Source organism: Camarhynchus parvulus, chromosome 1 (assembly GCF_901933205.1).
Source record: "Camarhynchus parvulus chromosome 1, STF_HiC, whole genome shotgun sequence".
NCBI classification, from domain to species: domain Eukaryota; kingdom Metazoa; phylum Chordata; class Aves; order Passeriformes; family Thraupidae; genus Camarhynchus; species Camarhynchus parvulus.
Genome location: NC_044571.1, coordinates 60,430,308 through 60,449,717, shown reverse-complemented (window position 1 = coordinate 60,449,717; position 19,410 = coordinate 60,430,308). Strand labels below are relative to the sequence as shown.

The window sequence follows — 19,410 nt, the reverse complement described above, 5'->3', positions numbered from 1 at the left end:
GAGGCTGGGAAATTACTGTCAACTAAGTGTCGTGTAAGCTTGCAATGCAGAGCTAAACCTTGCAGAAATGTGTGAAGAGAACTCAGATACAAAATCAAGATAAATATCTCACTTCTATCCCTGGTTTGCTTGTCAGGATGTCCTCCTTTCCCTTTTCTTGCTGCTATTTTACAAGATGCATCTGCTTTCTAGAGGATGGAGGAAGTTCAGCTATAGTGAGTGTGAGGCTTTATCTGCTTTTTTAAAATTTACTAATTTTGTGGATTTGATAATCATCTCTCTATTATCTGGTCTTTGCTTTTCTATAGAGTTAAATTGATTCAACTGCTTGTTCTTCAGCTGCAGTACAAGCTGGCAATGTGTCCTCAGCACAGACCTCCTTAGCCTACCCATGGTTCAGGAGTACCCTTCCAAATCTGCATGCGTGTAGTGTGTTTATATGACTTCTGTCACATGCCATAGAATTCCTTCTGGGGTCCAGCCCTGCCTTTCAGGAGGAAGACAGCGGCTGATTCTTATTCTGGGGCCGCAGTTTCACCATGGCAAGTGGCTGCTGTGGTGTTAGGAGCACTCAGCACACCTTGACTTGTTAGAGATGAGTGCTTTGTAACAAGAAATTGCAGTGCCGGAGAGCAAATTAGTGATTGATGTAAAATGGAGACTTCTAGATTGTAATTGTGCTAGCAAGATAGGAGACAAGGCTTAAAGTACAATTTTAACTATTTAATTAAGTGGAACAGTAGATTAACCACCACAATCCTAACTAAACTCATATAGAAGAATTGCAAAGTATAAATGCTCATTTTTGCTAAGTTGCCTCTGCCATCAGTGACTGACTTAGAGAGGGTGTGATTGACTTGAAGCTGATTTAAAATGCCTCAATTTAAAAACTACACTTTAAATCTTTTCCAATTGTTCTCCTTTAATGCAGGCAGGGAATGGTGACTCATCTGTTCAGCATTGCATGGTTCACTGGGTGAGGAGAAAATGACATGTTTTATCTGGTCACTGAGATCTTACTGTGTCATTTCACTTGTGTGTAGCAATTAAAGCAAAGCGAATCACTTACCTGACAAATTTAGTCTGTTGTTCTTTCAAAGGAAGTATTATTACCTCTAGTTTATATTTGTTTGAGTTGCCTGATGGCAGGTTTCTCTCATCACCTCAGTTGCTGACAAACTGTAATTAGGTATCCTCATGCACGGTGCTAGATGAAGAAGTTTCAGGGAACCGGTGCAGTTCCTTTACAGTTTGTTTAATTAACTTTATGTGCTGGATCCAAAATTTGGGGAGCCTGGCCTTCCTTGCTTTGTCAAGCTGTGTAAATCCCATATCAATTATACCCCCTATTCTGGAAACAAACAGTGAAGCATACAAGCTTTGAATTTGCATGACTCTTTGTAGGAAGCAAACATAAAAGGAGCTTGTATTCAGCCACAGTACATTCATTGTTAATTTGAAGTGAATATTTATAACTTTCTTTTTACTATTAGCCTGACACTATCAGCAATTACAGCAGTATTCAGCTAAATCTGCCCAGCCTGTGCCCGGTCAGAATTTTCTTTCCCTGTGTTTCTAATACATTTCCTATGCACTATTTTGTCCTTAATGCCTTTATAGCTTGTTTATTGGAAACAGGTTTTTAATTATTTTCAGCAGTACTGGAGACCTGATTTAATGAGCAATTGTTAGATATACTAGGGAGACACATTCACCTGATTAATGTGATAGTTAACTGAGCAACAAAATTGCCTCATGAAAAAGCAGCTGCACACAGAGTTGAAGCAGTAAAAAAGTTTGAGGGAATGTAAAGAAAATATTTGAGGAGAGATAATTTAAAATAGGATACTGAGCAAGTTGGAGGCTAAGCATGAATACACAGTGTTGGCTTGCTGGTTGGTTGGTTGGTCTGTTAGTACATGCATGTGTGCACACATGCCCATATTTGTTAGGAGACAGTAATATAGGTTTGACTAAAAGGTAATGCATTGGAATGTTGGGATGTTCAAGGGCTGTAGAAAAAAATGAAGAGGATGGGTCCTTCAGGTGTGTGTTGGAGCTGAAACTGTGCTGCAGCCAATGCTTTAGTGGCATACAGTGTTGTCCAGCTTCAGAGCTAATGTGTGATTTTGGAAACAAGTCTGTCCTTTGAGAAACTGATCTTTTCTCAGAGAGAGGAAGGCAAGAGAGAAGAAGTTTGACATTCTTTTGTTGTCAGAGCTCACACTGGGGTATTTCTTGTGTCATTGACTTGCTCCTATCAGCACCACTTGCATTCTCAGTTCAGAAGTTTGTGGTCAGCTTAAAGGATCAGACTAACATGATCAGCACAGAATTTTAGTACAAGATAGTTCCACTCATGCATTTCAATGTCATCTTCCCTCCTCTTTGCAAGCAGCATTTCCAAAGGACAATGATACAGTGGTAGCCCAGTAGAATCTCACGGCTAGATCATCAGGTTTCATTCCTACAGAGGGCTGTGGCATCCATGGACAGGAGGGTCTGCAGGAGAGACACAGAGTGCACTGAGGCCAAAAAGTGGTAGCAGACAGGTAGAAGAGGAGAATTAAGTATGAATGCTAGAGGAAACAAAGCCCAGCTAGTTTCTGTTATGTAGTTCCCAGCTTGGCTTGTATGATGGGTATCACTTTACAAGCCTGAAAATACAGAATGTTTCAAAGTCATGGTATATTATAAACCATCCCACTCACAAACTGACTGGACCCCTTATGGCCTAACATAACCCCTCTGGTTTCAAATTAGGGCTGGTGGCTTTGTGTTCCTGCTCACTCATAAAATAGTGAGGGAAGGAACTTTTTTTTTCCAAAAGGAAAAGTGAGCTTTTTGTATGGGATGTTGTATTCTTTTTCACATGATTAAAACAGATGAGAGCTGTATAGATTATAAAGAACTCAGTCTGGGAAAATGAACTGTCTTTCCGTGCCGTTACTGTGGAAGCATGGATTAGGGAGAAGACTGATAGGATACTTTCCCAATATCAAATCTAAGTGAAAGTGGGCCGGACACATTACTGGGATTATGAGAGATTTGAAGAAAATAGAGAAAAATGAGAAGGCAATTAACACACACCTGTTTGGAAGAGAAAAATGCTCCTATGAGTGTTGAACTCTCTGCCCCACTTCAACTGGTTCAGCTCCTCTCAGTTGTGACAAGTAACTTGGACAATTCTTTGCAAAACATTTTTACTTCCTTGCCTTGATAACATGATGGAAATATAAATTGCTTTACTTATGATTTGAATGCTTCTTTCGAAGCCAGGAGGGTTGCTGATGTGATGGTTGGATAATCAGAGTAGAATTCAGCAGATCTGGATTAATTTCAAATTCTTGTCATAGCTTTGCCTTAGAAGATTTTTAGAAGATTTTAACTTCTGGGGTTTTTGCCTGCACCTCATTTTATTCATGTTGTCTGCAAAAAGGAGAGAATGATCCTTATGTTCCACCCATGCCTTACCAGTTAGCTGGTGGGATGTTTGGGGCTCTGCATGTCTGTGCCCTGGGTCCGCAGTCCTCCATCCCTCTCGGACCACACCTCTGCTTAAGAGGTTTTTGTCTTTCCTGGCTTGAAAAGAAAGTTCCCAGTGATCCTTTGACTTGGGCTGTACTTGCCTTTTGTTATTTTTGTATGGTGTGGTCTTCAGACCTCTTCTGTGGAGGACCCGTGGTGGTGCTGGAGCCAGTGGGGTGGCTGTGCAGGGCAGCTCTGAGCATGGCTGAGCATCTTGTGTGAAACAGGTCACTGCTCCACAGTCTGGCTGGGCTCCTGCCTCATCTCTGCCTGTTCAGCAAATACTTTAAACATAAACTTGTTTCAGAGTGTTTTGCTACAGATGGGTGATCTCCAAAATGTGCTGATGTGCTCTGCTAGATAAGGATCAGGATTTCTTTCTGGAAGAACTTATTACAGGACAGACACACTGGCATTGCCTGAATTTCTAGGTAAAAGGCTTGACACTTTGCCATTTATGTTGCAGCCAAAGTAGACAAAAGCAGAACATACTTTTAAAATTGTTTCCTGGCACATAAATAGAGATTATGTAGTGTTATAATTTGCACATGTATTATATTTTAATGCTTTCAAACTAAATAATATGATGGCAACCACTCCTGCTAATCTTGAATTCTTTATTCTTCAAACCCAACAAAAGTCATCTGTTCAACTCAACACTGAGTTGTTGAGTCCAGTTTTTGGTTGTTTTATTGTGTTTTGTTTGATTGATTGGTTTGGGGTTTGGATTTGGTTTTTTTGGATTTGGTTTTTTTTGGGTTTTTTTTGGTTGTTTTTTTTTTTTTTGGTTTGGTTTAATTTTCCTTATTTAAAAAGCAGTCAAAGAGATTTGAAGTAGTGATGTGATCATGTGTTCCGATGCAAAGTGTTCTCCTATTTTTTGTGAACACTATCCTAAAAAACTGCTGATTGAAAAAAAAAAGAAGGCAAATAATATATTATACTATCACCTTTGAAAAATTTGGGAGTTCAATTTAATTTAACAGCTGGCCATTTGTATGTGTCTGAAACTTGTCATAAATCTAATACTGTGCAGCTAATAAACAGCAACAGGAAAAGTGGTCAATCCAAAGTACACACAGTCAGAGCATCCTGGCCTGCCTGTATCAACTTCTGTATAACCACATATGGAAAACTATCAAGCCTGGACTTCTAAATTGCCTGACATATAGCAGCTTTTGAAGCAAAAGCAGCAGCCAAAGTTTGTAAAAGCAACTGTCTAATTCACGTGCGCTTATACACACATGCATATATACATTTACAAACTGTATGGTATGTATTCACACCTGATACAGGTGTGAATGGCCGTAGGAATGGCAAAAGTGGAGTACAATTCCCTTCTGAAGAACTGTCTGCCTTCACTGTTCATCCCTCTTCCCTCACCCTTGTCCTCAGACTAACCAGGCACGTTTGCAGAGCTCAACCCTTCCCTAACTCACGCTAAAAGGAAAACTTGGCATGATTTCCTTTTTTGTAACCAGGCCCCTTTCACTTTTGCTTGACACAGATATGGTCCTGAGGAGTCCCTTAAAGGGATTTGGATCCCTCCCTACCACTGTCATCCCTTGTGTTTTGTCCAGGTGCACACACTGCAACTGTCTCAACAAAGTGGGTTCTTTTGTTTGTTATTTTTTTCTCCCCAAGACCCAAATATTAACAGTTCTGGTAGGAGACACGTAACAGAAATGTATTTGCCAAATGGCGCTGCCTCTTTCCTTGGATATGGGAAAGCATTTTGTGGAAATGGGAAAACCAAATGAAAAAAGCCTGCCAGTTCCACACGCCTCCTGTCTGCGAGCATCCCTACCCTGGGTACGTGGGCTGTGTTACTGACTCAGGGGAATGGGTTTAGAGGAGCCCTTTGTTGGAATATTGGCAGCACATCACTGGACTTGCCGTTGTTGCAGATGGAGCCACTTGCCGAACAGATGGATTCTCAGTTTTCTCAAAGAAAAGGAAGGTACTTGATGTACCACAGTGGGAAAGAAGGGAGGGTATTCCAGGCAGATGGAAAGGCAGGAAAGAAGGCACATTCTGTGCTTTTTTGGGGCACTTGGAGCCTAGTAATCTCTTTCTGGCAAACTTGGGAAAGCGTAAGCACAGCACTCTGTGAGAGGGCAAAGGGAGTGTAACAGATGTGAAGGAAGTTATTTGCACAGAAGCAATGAAAATGGAGGCTGAGACCAGGAAAAGCCAGAATGTATAACTGAGTATTATGTGCTAGGTATGGAAAGGGCTTCTGCCCTCCACCATCAGGGGTGCACTCTATTAAAGCACAGGACTAGTGCCAGAAGAGCATAACTGGAAAAGAGGACTGATTAATATTTTAAGGTCTATTGTGTTGTGAACTAGGCTAGAGATAAATGTCATCTGCCACTGTGAAACTAGGAATCCCCATGTTTCTGCAGCGTGTGCATTGGTTTTGGGATGGCACAGTTTGTTCAGTGGTACTACTCGGATACCATGTGGCCTCTTTTCTTCTGCTGTTCTTTCTCCCCTCTCCATCTTACCTCACTTCCATCTTAATTGTTGGAGCAGGATCAGTCCTGTTCAGCATCCAAGATCCTGCAAATCTGACTTGAAATCATGTTGCCTGATCCAGTATTTACTGCTAAGATCTTCATGCAATTGCCAAATGCAGTAGGCATGAATGGAAAGAAGTGATCATACTTTGGTGTTTTGTGTTAACTCACTAAAACTTTTCAGTCACTTCATACACAGACACCAGACTTAGCAGAAATATATTTTATCATAGCATCATTTATGATTTAATAAAAATGGACTTTTATCTTTATTTTTAACCCTTAGCTTAATTAGACCGTTTCAGCATCTTACAATGCAGACATTAAAGCTGTTTAGCTATAGTAAGGATGCCAAAGGCCTTGGAAATCCAGATTTTCTGGGAAATGAATGTGATAAAGGGCAGAAATGTTATTTCCAAGTGTGATTCACTGCTGAAAGCAGCTATGCAAAATTATCACTTTCTTAAATAATGGCTTTGGCTTTTGTTCATAGTCAGGTTTGTGTCTACAGCAAAAGAAATGTCTAGAGTATTTTTATGAAAAATAAAATTGCCTGGATTACATACCCACTTTTGCATCAATTGTGCTCAATTTTGCAGGACTGAATTATCAGGGAGGCTCTGAGATAAAATGAACAAGGAATCCCATCACTGAATTTTAGTATGAGCATTTTTCATATTGTTGTGTTTGGATCTCTGCCAAGTTTCAGCCCCATAATAAATTAAGTCCAACCCACACAAAATAAGGAAATAAAAAAGAAGGGAAAACAACCCAAAAACTTCTACAAGGCAAAAAGACTAGGCATTTTTAATGGGAAAACAAGCGGCCAAGAATAATTTATTGGAAAAGTAATTATCTAAAGAGAGAGTGGGCTCTTCTCTCTAATTGGAAATGATAACATTTTCCAGCCCTACTAAACACAGCAGAGGATCATCATTTTGCTTCACCAACATGGTTAAATTAAAGTTGAGAAGTTGCTTTTCTCTAGTTTTATTTCTCCTGACACCCAATACTGTAATTGAGCCCACTTCCCTTTATTTATGGCAAAATCTAATCTGGCTGCCACAGGACCTGTGAAAATCATGGAGGTGATGAGCCAGGTGATGAGCCAGGGTCTGCTTTCTGCATTGTATGTCTGGCTTATTTAATCTCTAGTCACCCTGAGATAATAAATATTTCATATGTTGGACAGGTGAAAGGTTTTATTCAGCTGCAGACCTGCTTCCACAGCAACCGATTCTTCTCATTTGAACAGTTTAAATGTGCTGAAAACAGACCTTGCTTTCTATTTTTCTCCACTGTGTTTTTATGTGTAATGTATTATTTGTTTTCTCCCTCCTGTCCCTCCTACAAGCAGATACAGAAAAGCCAACAGCATTAACAAGTAATTCTAGACAATTTATAATCCAAACAAATTCTCTCTTCCAGTCAAAATGGGATGAAAAATGCCATTTCATTTGACAAGCATAGAGTAAATATCTAGAGATATGAAATTGCCCGGGTTAGCATCTATAAATACTCTGTATGCAAAAAAATGCATGCAATCACAGTACTACTTTATGCTTTACAGTGTATTTCTCCATTGCTACTGGGTGTTTCCTCAATACCATTGTCCACCAATTCAGTCAATAAAGTTGGGTTTGATTTTGGGTTTTTCTGGGGGGAGGGGGAGGCAGTATCCCAGGTCTTTCCCTAAGAAAGGTTTCCTTCTCTAAGGAAAGCTGCTAGCAAAAAGCCGAAGAGAAATGTCTGCAACCATATCTGATTTCTGCCAATGTTGGTGCTTGTGACACTTCTTCTGTGTTACAGTGTGAAGCAATTTCCTGTCTTAGCTTTCCCACTTCCTCCCAGGTGTAGTAATACCTTCCCCCTGCCCCCTCTCCTGCCTCCTGCTGAGAGCTGTCCATCAATCTCAGAAGGTCAGCAAGGCCGTCGTCTGATAGGTGAAGTTCAAAAGATGCCTCTCAGCCCTCGTGACAATTGGGCCATCCAAGTGTCATTCGTCTCCTGAGCCCCCCCCTCCTACCTGGTTGGTAGCTCACCTACCCCTTCCCTCCCCCTTTCCCTGAGCTTAAAAAGACACGGGACCATGCGGTCGGGATTCGGTTGGGGTTGTCGCAACATTCAGAGGCCTGCGTGCCCAGGAATAAACTCTGGATCAAGACCCTCTAGCCAGATCCGCCTCCTTTTCCTCTTTGCCTCACCTAAAGCTCCTCCATCACAGGTCAAGCCTGAGTTCCTGTTGCCTGGACTTGTTCCAAGAGCCTATCTGCAACATACAATCAACCAAAGGTATCTCTGAGGTGAAACACCACAGCTGCCGCCTTTGGTCAGGCAGCGAGGGCCAGACAAGCCCAGGCACATTCCACCCGGTAATATTGGGATTTTATTCCAATACTTCTGGAACACGTCTGCTGCGTCCTTTGCATCTTGCAGCAGAAGGAGCTCTTTGAAAGCATAGCTTAGCTCATTCTTCCTCTGCACATTTCACACGTAGTGGGCAGCTGCTGTCCCTCTTGCTCTCAGGCCATGCCCACATCTGGAGACTCTGGCACGTGCTGTGCCCCATGCCTGCCTCCATACCTCTGTCTGCGTATATGGCTGGTGGCTTCACAAAGTACTTTCCTTGCCTGCCTGCTGAGTCAATTGTGACTTGGTGCAGTGGTGAAATTTTGGTAGATAGGCTCCAAGAAAAGGGATTTTCCCTCTACCATCTCCTGTCAGGCTCAGAGACATTTTTACTTGCATCTGACCATCTGTGTGGATGTTCCCTTGATGCAGTTATGGCAGAATGGGGACATTATTTCATAAGGCACACAGCTGTCTTGGGAAATAAGTTAGAGAACACATCTCAGGGTGTGATTTAGGAGTTTTAGATGTGATGGAGAACCATGCATAGGTGGCTTATTTGATCTCTCTGTCTTCTCCTTTTATTTACTGTATAGCTTCCTAGTGATGCTATATTTGGGAATTAGGATGTTCTAGATCAGTTTGGAAAAACTGACATGACATGATGCATAACTGCTATTTTGGCTTTAGGGGTAGATGGAAAATGGGTACAGCTTTTTAGAGGTGTCTGTGTCTGTGCCTGGTAGCTCTGTGGCAGATCCCCCTATTAGAAACAATTGAACTATATCTGACCTTGCAGCCCTCTCCCTTCTGTTTCCAGGCATATAGATTTTAGCCAGCAGGTCTCTGGTTAACCCCTCCTCACTGTTGTTTATTTCCTGCCACTCCACAGACACACCACTGAGCATTAAGTATGTGAACTCAAAGACGCTCCCTCTCTCCTGAACAGTCTTAATAGCAAACAGTCACGAGCTGGGTTTCTACGGGCAGAATTTCTACCTAAGAGACATAGGTTCCAGGAATATATGCCCTTTCTCTCACCCTTTTCAGATTTCATTAAAAGCATCCACTTCAAGAAACTACAACTGTGTTTATTCAAGCTTTGAATTTGGAAGTCGTGCCGGGATCCCTGCCACGGCACGCTTGAACCGTGAAACCCAGGTCAGTTCCATTTTTTGGTTTTCATGTACTGGCACTGCGCTGCAGCTGTTTGAGCTACCAGGTCTCTGTGGAAGCAATACTTCTTTTAACATGCAGAAAACATCATATTTGATTTTATAACCTTACCTCTTGTTGTAGGTTTCGGGTTTTTTTGTACTACTAAACAAAATGTCAGGGTGGCATGTCAGTGAATGTAATGCATTCAAAAAGAATCATGCTGACAGGCTCAAAAACTAAATGCTCTCTTTAAAACAGGCAGGAACAGCTCTGATTTTCCTTCCTGCCCACCAGGCTAAACTTGGACTTGAAAAGACAGCTGTGCTTCATCTCCCTGTTTCTCTGTCACTGTGACTGCTGGCTATTGCACTATATAATGCAATCTTGGGTTGTGAGATATGTCCAGTTTCAATCAATGTTTGCTGAGGTTGACTTTGTGACTCAAAGGCTACTGACTCAATAGCCCATTAGTTTTGTCAGTGAATCAACCCTTTCTCTCTCTTCAAGCTTTCTGTGGTGTTGAGGAGTTTGTGGGTTTTTTGTATTGCTAGGGAGAAAGATGCTGGGCTGGCTATTGCACTGAATGCAGCTGGAGGGATGTTACTAGGTTTGCATGAGGCACTTTCTGAAAAGTGCCTTATTTTTATTAATAATTCTGCTCTAGAGCTCAGATTCCAAATTCACACAGAGTTTGCATTTCTGAAACTTCATGTGAGTAGTCTTTTACTGCAAGGTGGATTTGCAGAGGGAAAGTCAAAGTTAACAAAATTTGGTGCCTGCAATGTTTGTTTCCCCCAAATGTGCATTGGAAAACTCTGTTTGAAGGCACAGTACTGTTTGTCTGCTTATTGGGAAAAGATCTGGAGGCAGCAGTGCTTTATGCAAGGAAATTTGTTGGTGTTTGACTTGTAATTCTGCCTTCCCTTTAATTCCTGTGCCCTGATCCCTAGTGATTGTATGCTTTGATGTTGCTAGAGTGCTCTTGGAGTAAGTGCTCCCCTCAGTGAAAGTCATGCTGCTGTCATTTGTTAATGTTTCATACAATGGTGAAGAATAATCTGGAATACACCCAAACATGGGCATTTCATCACCATGAAGCCTGCAGTTAGGGCTGTTGTCCCATTCAGTCACCAAATAAGAGTCTGGAGAGCAAATACCATGTCCAGCTCCACATCTTCTCTGGCTCTTCCGTGGTGTGTTCAGTTCCTGTGCTTCTAAGCATGTTTTCCTTTTTTCCAACTTTTTTCCTTTGTGCATTTGTTCCTTGTTTAATTATTTTAGATCAAGTCTGCAACAGCTAGACACAATGCATTAAAGACAAAGGTCTGTGATTTTCCTGTGGCAGAAAAATTTGTATAAAAAAATAAATATCTTTTGGGGTGTTATATTTGTCTAAGATAATGGGAAGATAGGTTCTGAGTGGCTGGAAATGTTTTAACTACGCTATTAATGTTTAATTACTATTGGCAGCCAAGAAATGCCTTTCTGGATTAACCAGACACTCAGCTTCTGAGATGTGCATAGGTGCAAGAAAGTGATAAAGCTCATGAAACCGCACCTCTGGGAACATGTAATGGGATCTTTCCTGTGATATGCAAATTATGCTGCCAAGTTGCTGTGTAAACAATTCATGGGAGATGTAGGGAGAGGTAGTTAAATAACTGGATCACATATCAAAGATAAAATCCATCACTGGGAATGGAAAAATGTGTTAAAATAGTAGTTTTGCTATTAGAAATAAATAAATAATGAACAGAAAAAAATCTTTGCCCAAAGCATATAGCAGCACTGAAAAGTAAATAGCAAATGAGTTATCACAATTGTTGCAGTTCAGAGTAAACAAGCATTTAGGAAACCAGTGTGCACAGAGTTTGTGCACACTGGTTTCCTAAAACCAAGACTTTTCCTAGTATAAGTAGTCTAGCCAATTATGCTGGTGGTTTTTTTCCATTCTTTGGTGTTTTTTTTGGTAACTGAGAAAAAAAAAGATTACTTCACAAATGTTAATTTGGTTACTTTGCAGGAAGAAGATATGCACTGCTTACTTTTCAGTGATAAAACCAATCCCATCATTTCTATTCTGGGCATGAGCAAAGATCTCAGGCAGCCTAGCAAAATGTATTTCAGGGTCATATATAGCCATAGATCAACGAGTGTGAGCAAACCATGTTGACACCATAAGAAGCTGAGCTCATGCCTTCAGTCTGAGGTTCTAATTTTTGTATTTTACACTGTATGAGGAAAGGATTCCACATAATAGCACTCCTCCAATAAATCAAAGATTACTCTTTCACAAATTATACTGAAGCCTTCATTGATTCTCTGTCCAACTTCACCGTTCTTCCACAGAGGTCAATTCCTGTAGCACTTGTCTTCCCTCAGCCTTTTCCTATATCTGCTGTTCATTTAGGCTCTGATGTAGCTCAGCTGAAGCCCAGTAAGAAGCTTCATATCCCCCCTTGGTGGGAGCTGCAACATGTACTAGAGTCCTAAAGGGCCAGCAGCAGAAAATTTAAGAAGGCAGCAGGGAATATTAAAGCATCATGAGTCAAGGGAAATATTTTTGACCTGCGACTTTCTTTTGTTTTGCTTTGTAGCAGGAATGATACTCTACTCTATTTACTCACAATAAATGGATCCCACATTCAACAAATGTATTGAATTCTGTTCTGTGTTTAATCACCAACAGAAACTATGTCAGATGATCTTCCACCAGGAACAATATCTCCTAATTAACAGTAATTAAGGTATATTATAACTACAGGATATGAAACTAGATGGATCTGTCTCTTGACATTTCATATTTGGATTTTTTTTTCTGCTAAGTCTCTTAATATGCTCCAATTAATGCTAACAGAGGCCAGGCCATTCTCAGTGATGGATCTGCATACGTGAATCTTAGTACCACTGAGATGAGATGAAGCATGAATCTTTCCGTCATTAAACTCCCCTTAGAAACATGAATGAATTCCAATTAAACTGAATTTACTAGCAGAAATGTTGATTATGAGGAAGCTAAGGGTCAAAGCTTGATTGCCTTATCCTGTAAAGTGCAAAAACTTGTGCCAGACATGATAGGAAAGTCGGGTGGCCTGTCTGCAGAGTCTTTAGAAGTTCTGTAGCAGGTATGGCATTTCTTTTCATTCACTGAGAAGTCATACAAAACTGTTTTATTCGGGCCCTATTTGAGCAAGTAGATTTTTAATTTTAGTACCCCAAAAAGGCTTTATCACCCAGAAAATTATTGCTTCTCTCTCTTGGCTGTGGCAGATACCCAGTCTTCACCTACTGATAAGAATTTGGAGATCTAATCAGTAGTAAACCTGACATATAGTCTTTGTACAGATAGCTTAACAATTAAGACATTTAAACTATTCCTGAATGAAAGGAAATTGCCAACTTTAAAGAGAGAATTTCCTAGCTCAGGCATTTCTGGCCGGGTAATTAAACTAAATACGCCACTTCCTTGCCCCTAGCCACAGTTCTCCTAAAGAAGATTAACAACACTGAATTTCTACCCAGGCTGAAATCTTGTTTGTACCCTGAAATATGGACCCTGAAATAACACGACAGTGTAATACAACTCCATCTGGTGACTCCTCCCAAACTCATCCCTTCATTGTGTGCCAGGGATGCCCTTTGCAGTATCTCCCATCCATGGGACTCAGGGAGGAGTTCACTATTTCAAAGATGAGTATAGATGAAACCAGGTTTCTGCAGAGTTTGCTATGCTGTGGAGATATTTGTCTGAAGTAATCTATTAGATGTCATAGAGCATATGCAATCAGATCTTGCATAAAACACTGGGGGAAAAAAAGATGAAAAGCCTGTTTTCCATGCTATTCCACTGAGCAACTCTATTATGATCTGGTCTTAATTTAAGTGATCTACTGTATTTGTGATTGCACAACATAATCATGTTCCTGGGATTATTATTTCTTTCTGTCATTTATTTTTAGCTACCTAGTTCTCTGCAACTTCTTGAAGAAAATCTTAGATTTACTTGAATTGTGTTCTCAAGGACAATTGTAATTCACCTTATCTGATTGAGAAATGGCATGATTACAAACTTTTAGCTTTCTTTTAAGATACCAGTAAACATTTTTTTTTTAAAGTCTCATATTTTGCCTGCATCTTACATGCCCACACTTGCTTGATCACATGCAGGAAATATTTTTGTACGCTGGTGCTATGCATGACTATGAAAGGAGCTGTAGATAGAACAAGATGAGATGCAGGCTGTAATTTACACCTGACAGAGTGTGAATTTCATTGCAAATGCTTTTAAAGGAAACTTGCTATTTTCTTCACGTTCAGATAAACCGTAATTCCATAGGAAATTAGGATAATTGAGTTTGTTTTGTTTGTTTTGTTTATTCTGCTCTGCTTTGGTATTGAATTTTATGGGGAAGGATACTCCTCAACCTAATGCAATCCTGTGTTTTCTGCAGGCCCAGGCCATGGTCCTGTGATGCTGGACATAGCCCATTATCAGAGAACAGCCTGACTAGGCATAATAAAGTCTAGGATAAAGAAAGTATAACCATACCATTTCATGGGTGGGGGATCAAGGTATAGATAGTTTAAATTACTTGCCAAAGTTGTCTTACAGAGCTATATGAGGAACAGGAATCTTCTGGATCCCTGTCAAGTTTCTTTTTCATTTCCAGAGAACTGAAGACCTGTATTTGTTTTGGCTGAATTGCAGTTTGGATAGGTTGGAAGATATTTGGAGGCAGAAGGGCTCTATTACATCTTTCCCACCAAAAGAAATATTAGTAGGCAATTAAAAGAATAACAAATGGCATCCATTCAAAGTGCTCCACTTGCCGTTGCTCTGAGCTTCAGGCAAGAAAGTACATAGAGGTCATTTAACCTGACCACTTATATATCAGAAGCTGCTAGGGTCACTCAGGCACTCCTAAATTAAACCATATATTTTAGACAGAAATATTAGTGGCCTCACAAAGCATTTTCCATCCAGACCATAAATTCCAAGGACAGGGCTTTGTCCTCTACATGTATCTGCTTTGTACTTCCTGTAGTGTCACCTGGATAAACAAGGGCAGTTCATACTCCTGTCAGCTTAATCTCTTGCATCATCGCCGTTATGATGATTAATTTGATACCTCAGAGCTTTAAAGAACAAAGAAACCATTAACAGCATGAGCAGAGATGGTGCCAAAGAGGCCTGGACACTGACCCTGGCACTCTGTTCTCCTCCTGTGTGCCAGAAGAGCGCTGTGCTGCTGTAGGGAGGGTAGTGAGTGGTGGCCATCCAGTTATGCTGGGGAAGCTGATGGAAACTGCTGCATCCCAGAGCCCTCTACATGGGCCATGTCCTCTGTGTGTTCAAGGGGTGAGTCAAGATTGACTCCAAGACAGCATGGTACATAAATTTTCTGGATGACGATATAAACCAACAAGTCAAAAGCCATGAGATACCATATTCATAGCTACAGGCCAAATTCTTTATTCATAATGTTGCAGTGAAAGTATTAACATTGCATTTGTTTAAAAAGTAACTGGGAGGCCATTTGTGACCCTTAAAATACACATGTGGAACAGTGCTCTGCTGGTTTACACTGGTTTTGTTCTGCTTTATATTTTCCAGAGGGTCAATTTGCAAGAACCTTTACTGCTATTTATGAATATAAGTAACTAATTTACCAAAGTTTCACAAAGTGGCTTCATGGCTTCCGCTTCGTGGTTAAAGGGTCCGCAAATTTTTCGTCGTTGTTGACTTTGGGTTGTTTCTGATTGTATCTTGAAGGCTAGAAATACTGTATTATGGTAAATACATTATTCTTGTTATTGCCCTTGTTATTAGAAAATATTTATATAGTGCAGTAAATTGACATTGTACTTTGCCAATACAGATAAAGGCAAGTTCTCTGCCCTGAAGAGTTTATAATTCAAATAAAAAAGACAAACAAATGTACAACACTTTAGAAAATGGTGGGTGACAGGATTATTAACTACATGAAAGAGGTGGAAGGGCTGCTTGAGGAGAGAGAAGGATGCTATGATTATCATTATTCCTAGTTTTACAATACAGTGACACCTTAAAAGCCTCAAATGGGATGAAAGCCTGGCTGCAGAAGGGGCTATGCAGAAGCCTGCCGAGGAGGTGGCCTTGTCTCTGTGTCTTCTAGAAATGCTGCCTCACTGATATCCCTGCCTGTAAGGCACCTGGCTAAAGCCAGCATCAGTCCAATTACAGCCCAAGGAATGCCACGTTTCCAGTAGTTTTTAACCTTGCCTGAGGGAAAAACCACATGATTTCCTGCCCTGAAGAATTGTAACTGAAATTGAAGAAAAGAAATGCTCATACAAGAAGACGTTTCAGGGAAAGGGGAGTGGAAGGATTGTTGACTAGGTAAAGGTATGGCAAGACCACCTGGAGGAAAAAAGGGCTTTTAGCATCATTAGGTTCACCCTGATCTGCAGCTCTAGCCTTCTCCATCCTGACCCCCTGGCAGCTAGTTACAAGGCAGAAGCACTGAAATAATTTTTGTTGCCTGATCACAGTTGAAGCACACATAGTAGCTGCTGTTTTCCTGATCTGACCTCATGTTAACTGTGAAATTGCTTCTCCCTCAGTGCCCACAGAGTATGTGATAATCATAAATTTATGTAACTTGCTAGTGATCCCATAAACAACTGTTTAGACAACAGGCAAAATTCCCGGCTCTGCTTAGCAACTTAATTCAGCCTCTGAGGAAAGCTAATGGGTATGCAGTAGCACAAAGACCCTGCTTTGTCCTGTGGGAGGTGGAAAGTATTCATCATTTCCCTCAGTTATCGATGGCAAACTACCTCCTTGGTCAGAAAGGACGAGGGAAACTCCCTGCAGCTGTCCTCACTTCTGGTTCAAAAGCAGCTGCTGTCCCCAAATATGGCAGGAATGATGAAGAAAGCCAGGAGCAGCCTTGGCAAGGCTGGTGGGCAGGAACAAGGGACTGTGATAGCCAGAGGTGTGTGTGATTTACACTGATCTTTAAAATGGGATTTACAAGGAGCAAGAAAGTTAAATGTCTGGTAAACAAATGGGGCTGAGGAGATGGGATTCATCATTTGGAAGTAGGAAGAAAAGGTCCAGGATGAATTTTCTCTCCAGAGAAAAGGCAGATATAGGGCATCACAGTTGTTGGAAATGTGTTGGAGTGGGCAGCTCGCACTGTCAAACACTAATAGTTATATGTTGGCATATTCACTGGGGATGGGCAGAAAAATAATCAGAAAGACATCCATCTCTCTCTCTCTCTAATTTGTATGTATCTATATCTGGGGACATCCTCGTGAGCTATTGCAAACTGAGTCGTGTTTTCTGTTCTCCGGCAGCTCACTGTGCCAGAGTTATCAGGCAAAGGACAGGAGTGGGAGCCAAGTCCCTCAGGACTGAGTGTCTTGCTGGGATTCATATGGCATGCAGGTAGCAGAGTGACAGCTGAGCTCCCAAGGCACAGTTTGCTCAGCCCAGCTCATCTCATCCCATGGGTGTCTGACAAAACAGATATTCATATCCAAAACTGCAGCTTAGACTTTCAGCCAGGGGAGTGAGATGTGCACCTCCAAGGTGAGCTTCACTGCCTGGCAAGGTAGGTGTCTGAAACGGGCTGGCAGAAGTATCTGGTTCTCCCCATTGGCAATAACAACAGCAAGAAAGCTCAAGCATAGATGTCTACATTGGCAGAATTTAGGTGAGGTGAATCCCTGCCTTCCCTAATACCACAGCACAGTGTAACATCTTGGCTGTGAAGAAATATTTGGGTGAGAAAATGGCCCGTGGCAGATTAAGGCAAGAGATGTGCCTGCATTGTAGGGGGAGTGTGGAGTCAATGGATGGGAACAAAATAATGCAAAGAAAAGCAAGAAAAAGGGTTATGAGGTAAAGGGAGAACAGGAGGTATACTAAGAGGGATGGAAGGATTGCAAGATAAATGAGCCCAGGGAGCACACTGGCAATTTAGAGCTTGTAGCTGGAGAAAATATCCTGAGTGTGATGTGCTAAAAGGGGATGGCAGCTTTCAGAGTGAGGACAGATGTAAGCTGATAGACGAGATAGTGGGTTTTTCTCTGAAGCAAAATTTATCACCAGAAACCTTGAATTAAAACAAACAAAACAAGCCTAAATCTCTTTTCCAGATTTCCACTGAACAGCCATCACTGAGAGAATACTTGATGGTATTGCATAAAGTTTTGATCAATATGACTTTAGATTGCTTTAATATTCTGCAAAAAGTGCTCTGCAGATCACCCTTACACTTAACCAAGGACACTTAGATGTCACCTCTTGCCATAATTTGACCCAGTGATAAAAGTGTATTTTGAAAATATGAAAATAGTTTGACTGGCAGGTTTGGGGTTTTTTCCCCTGATGAATGTCTGCCTGAAAAGACAGGCTGCCTTAACTCCAGGAGTTCAATTATACAGACTTTGAAAGAGAAGAAAAATTATAATGAAAGCATTTCAGAAACTTCTGAAAAGTTACTTAAAATAGACTTTCCATACATAATGTTACCATGTGAAACTCAGCTGTATCCTGGTCTTCTGGGACTAGGAGACAGCAGTCTGTGTTCATTTGGAAATTCAATAGCAAGGCACCCCTGCCTCTGATGGTCTGTACGATACAGTCCCTGGGGCTCTGCCACAGGCAGGGCTTACCTGTCAAGCTGTTCATTTTTTCAGGAGGTGACATGGGAACGATTTCACTTTAGGTTAGCCAGGAAACTAAAATACTTCTTCTCAAAGTGTGTCCTGGCTTGCTTTGGTCTCTTTTTTCTCCCTTTTGTCTTAGTTTTTCTTTAAAAACACTCAACCAAACAACCCTTTGTATTTCAGCTTGGTGTAGATTTAGTAAACATGAAGCAAGAACATTGTGTGTGGTACAGTGAGTAAAAGATACAGGTGTGGTGCATTTATATAGGTATTCTCTCACGTCCAAAAAGATAAGAAATAGCATGTATAGCCCATATAACTCCCCCAGGTACTTTATGGTATCAAGAAGGCATTGCAGCACCTCTCATTTCAGTATTCAGCCTTTCAGGGAAGTTGCTGAAGCGTCTTTGTTCAAAATCTTCTTCGAATGCTCCCCCTTTGTCTGACATACAGTAGTGTGGGATGTCATGTTTCTAAAATAATCACTGGCCTTTAGTAGCAAGTAGTGTGATAAAATATTAAAATACTGCTGTAAATAATTAAAATATTTCAGAATTTTTTTTGTTAAATATAAATGAAGTTAAAACACAGCATTTAAAGGAAAGATTGTCCTAATTTAGTCAGTAAGTCACTGTTCTTTTAAATGGGAAGCAAGTGAGTCACAATTGCAAGCCATCTTGGCAGGGTGAAAAACAGAGATGCAATCATCAATTCACAACAGTGTTTTGTGTTCAAGGAATAATCAGACCTGTTTTTATCTAGGCTGTGCTGCATTTCTAGCCAGCAATATGGCTTTTTTTTTCCCTGTTCCAGATGATTTTGGAACTGCATATGCTTTTTCAGTAAGTAAGCTGGACTTCTATAATGCTTTGCTTAATGTGCCTCCAGATTCTGTTATTTATAGACTTCAGCGTAATCAGACTGCAGCTGCTAAAATACATGCAAAACAAAAAGCACATTTGTAACCTGTTAAGGCTTTGCTCTGAGCCAGTGAAGTCTGGGATTTACCATGAAATATTACCGAGTGACCTTTCAAGGAGCATCACCAGAGAATACCTGTTTATCTTGGAGACCTCTGTTTTATTTTTCTTTCTCTGTTGAAATCTTGCAGTGTTCTGCTTTCCAAGGGAAGTCTGGCCTTTTTGTGTACCATGTGTTATCTTCAAGACGTGCTGGGACAGTGGATTTAAGT

The 19,410-nt window shown here is 40.9% G+C and overlaps 1 protein-coding gene across 9 annotated transcripts in view; it reads left to right on the top strand.

The window, feature by feature from the left end:
- Positions 1-19,410, top strand: part of ENOX1 (ecto-NOX disulfide-thiol exchanger 1) — a 362,160-nt gene that overhangs the window by 200,037 nt on the left and 142,713 nt on the right. Inside the window, exon 4 of one of the 9 annotated variants that reach the window (XM_030971146.1) lies at positions 9,450-9,560. The exons of the other annotated variants lie outside the window; for them this stretch is intronic. The gene's annotated coding sequence lies outside the window, so the exon portion shown is untranslated. The remainder of the gene's footprint in view (positions 1-9,449; positions 9,561-19,410) is intronic. 9 annotated transcript variants of the gene reach the window in all.